Genomic DNA, 6,000 nt, shown 5'->3' with positions numbered 1-6,000 from the left:
AAACTCCGTAGTGTGCTTTGCAAAAGTTGCTCACTGTTAAATGTGGGAAACGTCCTACTTCTGACACCGCGCCACAAAAGTAGTTTGTTTTATTGCCCGAGTGATCTGTCACTTTGAGCACGTTTCCAAATGGCCTCTAGAGATGGAACAGTCTGAGTCCAGAGCCTCAGCTACCGCAGGCGGGAGCCGGAGAGGTGATGTGGTTGGATTATCCAGCCGGGAGAGGCAGGGAGTACTGTTTGTTGTGGAAGTTGCAAGCCGCTTAATATTTTAAGAGTTGGAAAATGAAGCCCGAGAGTTAGGGAACCAGATACTGGAGGATCTAAGAGTTTAAGAAGTTTGGTTCTTAGAGAAAGGAACAGATATGAACTAAAGGTAAGAATTTAAGCAGTCAACCACAATGTTGAAATCATTGTTAGGTGAAATCATTGCAGTGAGTGGAATCATTCAGACTCATAAAACTGGGGAATACAACCCTCTGTAAGTGTTCAGGCCAGGAGAGTTTTCAGGAAATCAGAGTTTACCACTCACTTCCTAAAAAATTGCCCCATGCCCGTCTTCCACTTTACAAAAGAAAGGCCTACCTCTGGAATCTAATCTTAACTGTGAAGTATTGCCCCAGAGGGTACAAAGATTGATATGCTAGACACAAGAACGACTAGAAATACTTAGATATTTTGATTTCTCAGTTGGTTCTCAATTATTTGTTTTTTGCAAAATTGAAAGAGGTCCTAATTGAGTTACCAGCTGATAGGTTATTTTAAAAATTGTTGGTGACAAACACTAAAAGTAGTGGGAGAAGCTTTAAGAAAAAACGGGATACTTGCACACACTCAAAGTATTTCCACCAAAATATTTGTTATAGTGGTGGTTTTAACTTATGGCCACAAAATTTTTGATACTCTTTCCTCTAGGAGGTAGAGCTTGAATTCTCCCTCCCTTGAATGTGTGGGCTGAACTTGGTGACTTGCTTCTAAACAATAGAATGTGGAAAAGGGAAAAAGTAATTTTTACAGTGGATAAACACAGACATACCTTAACCAAGTGATCAAGGTTAACACTACCAGTGATAAGTCCTGTCGATATCATTTACCTCCTGATACACGCTGAATGCAAAGGTTACTTCTCTGTGGAATTCTTCCCCAAAATTTAGAACCCTAGTCCAATCAAGAGGAAACATGAGCCAAATCCAAATTGAGAGACTTTCTATAAAATACTTGACTGGTATGCTTCAAAACTGTCAAGATCATGAAAGACAAAGACTGAGAAACTCATATCTTAGAGGAGACCAAAGAGACATGACAGCAAAATATAATATGGTATCCTGGACTAGATCCTGAAACAGGAAATAGACATTAGAGGAAAAACTGGTGAAATCTTAATAAAGTCTGTAGTTAAATTAATATCATGGCAATGTTAATTTCTTAATTTTGATCAATGTACTAGGCCTTAAGATGTTAACATTAGGGAAGCTGGATTAAGGATATATAGGGGAACTCTAATCTATTTTGTGAGTCTTCCGTAAACCTAAAATTGAAAATTTAAAGTTAAAAAAAATAAATTTTGGTGGTAGATCAACATGTGATTTGGCATAGAACTTTGAAAGAGTTCAGAGAATTGAGCTCAACTGATTGAATAAATCCTAGGTGGGAATCTGCTTGTTTGCGTAAACAAAGATTGTCAGCTCTTCCATCTATAGAAATAAAAAATAGGATGTTCATTTATGGACATAGGGATTAATGAAAAAAATAGTCTCGTTAGAATTGCATCTTCAATAAAATTAAAATCTTTGTTTAATTATCAAAATGTATAGTATATTTATTTTATCAATTGTATACTAAATTAGTGTAATCAAGAAGAACTATTTTAAACTAGAGCCTTATGGTTACAGGAAGTTTTTAAAAATGTAATTTCAGCTTCTATACATATTTTTATTGCAGAGAAGTATAGACTTTCTAGTATAAAAAATATATATACACATATGTATTGCCTATATGTTATATAGGTATGTACATAACATTTTATCTTCTGAAGGAAGAAGAATGGAATTCCAATTTTAAAGAGAAAATGAGATGATATAAAATTTCCAACTATTTCATGTATTTTTTGAATGGATGATGGCAGGTATCAAATCACTACAGTGGAAATATTTTTTTTAGTTTTATTTAATAATGCTAATGTTTACAATCTACCTGAAATCCTTGCAGCTAATTAAACTTACGGTGACAAATTTAATGCAAACAAAATTTCGAAGACCACTGATTTAGAACAATGTCTTTCAAATGTTTTGACCAGAACTTACATAAGAAATACATTTTGCAATGTGACTGAGTATACACATTATATTATTTACAATTGAAATAAGAGATTCATGAAACAGTCTGTACTTTGTATAACTTTTTTTTTAATACCAGTAGTGACACACTAAATTGATTAGATGACCTCAGCAATTTGAAAAACAATGTTGTAGCATTGTTTTCAAAGGGCAGTGATCTGGGAATTGAACCCTGGGTGGCACGTACATTTTAAATGAAAATCACGAATGGTTTCAGCATAGTAGTAGAGTGGTAAGGACAGAATTCACATTGCAATGGATTGAGAAGTGAGTGGAGGGATGGAAGTAGATCTAGTTGTATAGACAAATCTTTCTATTTTTTTCCTGAAGCATTTTATTGCTATAAAGAAAAAACTTGAATCAACATGGCAAAATGTCAGCATTTGTTACATTTGCTTGTTTGTTGCATGATTCTCTGCACTGTTTCAGTGTATTTGAAACAGTCCCTTAACAAATGTTTGGCTCTGAAGGAAAGAGAATAATTGGATTGTAACTGGAAGGGAATTGAAGGATTGGGGACTAGTCTGATGAAACAGTTTTACTCATCAATCGGGAGCCAAAGCCTGAAAATACAGGAGAGATGATGGTTAATGCAGCAGTTTTCTAAAGAAAGTGGATCAAGGGGCTGAGTCAACTGGCAGAGATAGAGAATTCAGACTTGATGGCAAGGAGGGAATATATTGATCTCCTGAAGCTGGGGGAAAGAAGGAGGTTGGAATAAGGAAGTCATTTGTAATTATTAAAGGGAACAGGAGACCAAGGGAAAACATTGCTGGCCAGCATCGAAGGCCTGCCTGAGCTCTTAGACTGCACATCTGTTGTGGCTCTAATTTATATCTTCCATACTTCCCTCTAGCAGCACTAAGCTACAAAAGTATAATAGCAATGATGAATGGAAACATTCATCTGAGTTTTCAGTTTTATCAGGCAGGTAAAAGGAAGGGTCAGGTTAAAAGATAATCAAAGATCATAGTGAGAAAGCAGTTCATATGACTAACCACGGCACATGAAAAAGCAAAAGGACAAGAAAAACTGGATAACTCAGAGGTGAGAGATCGAGGTAAGAGAAGAGAATAAGTTTCAAGGTTTTAGGAGAATTCCCTTCCTTTTTCCCACAGCCAATTTACTATGTGGGTAAAAGAGGGTGTGGCTAAGGTGGAACCAGACCTAATTTCTGGGATTGGAAAGCAAGGCATCTACCAGACAAATGGGAAATCTTCTCCAGATAAGGTTAATTAAAATGGCTAACAGAGCACTGGGTGGGAAATTTAGGATGGACAAACAGGAGAAACATTCTTAGAAGCTCCCCAGCAGAGAATTCACCCAGCTTGCCAGAAAGTTGACTGGATTGGATCCAACTGCCAACTGGAGGGTAAATTATTCACCTTGCTGTGGCGAAAATACAGAGCCCATTCTCCTCTCATCCTCAAGTATAGTATTCAGAATGTTCACAATTGTTATTCTTGAGTGGTGGGTTTATATAGATAGCTTCTTATTCTTTTCGCTATATTTTCCGAGTTTTGGACAGTGTACATGTGTTGCTCAAATCAGAAGTAAATAAAGGCTCTAAAAAAATGTTCTTTGTCTCCTTCCTCACTTTTCTTCACCATGTCTCAATTTTGTCCCTTCTAGGTTCTACTGCCTCTCAGCAGCCCACTATTTGTAGCTTTTTCTCCTCAGGAGGATTATAACTGAATCTTCCTGTTTCAGGCGTTTCTACTCCAGTCCATCCTGCCCAATCCTTTGGCACCTCCATATCACTTCATTTTACCTTAGGAAGCAACTTACTGCCTTTCAGAGGAAACTGAGACTCAGCTCAGTGTTCGAGAGCACCCGGAAAATGACCTCCTAGTCCTGTTGGAACCTCCATTCTCAGCATTCCCTGCCTCATCCTCAGCCCTCTAGGTTTGGCCCTGTTTCATAGCTTTTCCCCATCTGGATTATGCCTCGCTCCTTGTATCCCAATCCATTACATCAAGACCCACATTAGTTATTTCCTCCAGAAACCTGGCTTCATGCAGTTTTTATGTCAGTGTATATGATTCAGTAGTACTCAGCTATAAATTAGAACATTTTATTGTGGCCCCAAAGGGTCCATCATCCCATTTGGCTCAGCTGTATAAGGTCAAATGCAGGTAATCATTTCATTAACAAATTATAATGTCTTATTTATAATATACTTTTCTAAAACGTTCAAAATGTTCAGCTCCCCACTCCACACTCGGTGCACTTTGGTCTCATTTTCTTTGCTTGAGTTATTCTCTCTGCCTTGAATGGCAAATGTTAAAAAACAAGTTTCAAAACAGCATTATGACTATTGTTTCATCCCATAGGATTTAGTTAGTTTGGATAAAGTTAATACATGTAAGAAGCGATTATTTTGACTGATAGATTTTTCTGGACTTGAGAATGAAGAAGGAATGTAAAAAGCCAATAGTATATTATGATCCTACTTCTATACATTTGTTAGTATACACAAAGAAAAAGAAATCTGGAGTGTGCTCATTAGACTTTTATCAGTGTTTATCTCTAATTACAGAGACTTCCTACTCTTTCTGTAATATACTTCTGTAGTATTTTAGATTTTTCTATGAATTAGATATATAATCAGAAAAAAAAGCGAACACATTTTTAAAAGCTTTACACATACATGGACTAAGCCACACAAAGTAATTTTCCCAGGATAAGTGTCGAAGTAAATTAACCTACTTCTATCTTTTGATCAGGGGAAAAGGTATTCTATATCCTTAAGGAACTGAAGATTTTCTTTTCATTTAAAAGGAAAATGGAGACATATATGAGCTGGATTCTAATTGTTGCTCAATTATTTCTGGCTCCAAAAACTTACCCAAAGCTGTGTCCATTTGTCTCTCTACCCCAACCACACTCATTTCTTGCAAGTATATTTTTTTGCTGTTTCCTCAAAGTCGAATGATGCTTCCAGACAGCTTTACAACTTAAAAACCCAGTTGCAGACCTTCTTCTCTTTCCAGGAGCCTGCTTTAGCAAAATAGCAGCCAGAGCAGTACTTCACAGATGCCTAAGGTCTGAGCTGAGGCCTGAGATTCTTATGTTTCCTAACAAGCTCCCAGGTGATGCAGAGGCCACTAGTCTGAGAATCACACTTTGAAAAGCAGGGTAGGAGTATTTTTAACTCTTTCACCTCCCTACTAGCTTCTCTGATGTGGTCCCTTTCAACAGGGCTTTGAGTATAGCCGGCAGTAACTGCTTAGCTATTAGCTAATGTATCCTTGCTTAGCTATTAGCTAATGTAGCAGAATAATTCTGAATAGTAATGGATTTCTCCTCATTCTTTTCCCTCTTTAGTCTATTTGCCACACTATTCCCTCTCTCCACGTAGTGCCAAACCCTGGCTATACATTAAAAGCACCTAGAGAGCTTTACAAAAAATAAATAATTAATAATTAATAATAATAATAATGATAATGATAAAAAGACAATGCCCCTTGGCCAATACAATCAGATTCCATAAAGGAGGGATCCAGATATTGATAACATGAAAAAAAAAAGCTTCCCACTAGGTTCTAGTATGTGACCAGAGTTGCATTGTTGCTTTATTGCTTCAAGAAGAAATAGGACGGAGTAAAGATCTACATTTCTTAAAGGAACAGAAAGGACTCTTAACATAACTAAAATATTTGGGG

The sequence above is a fragment of the Rousettus aegyptiacus genome, unplaced genomic scaffold (assembly GCF_014176215.1).
Source record: "Rousettus aegyptiacus isolate mRouAeg1 unplaced genomic scaffold, mRouAeg1.p scaffold_m13_p_11, whole genome shotgun sequence".
In the NCBI taxonomy this organism is placed as follows: Eukaryota; Metazoa; Chordata; class Mammalia; order Chiroptera; family Pteropodidae; genus Rousettus; species Rousettus aegyptiacus.
This window is presented reverse-complemented; position numbering follows the sequence as displayed.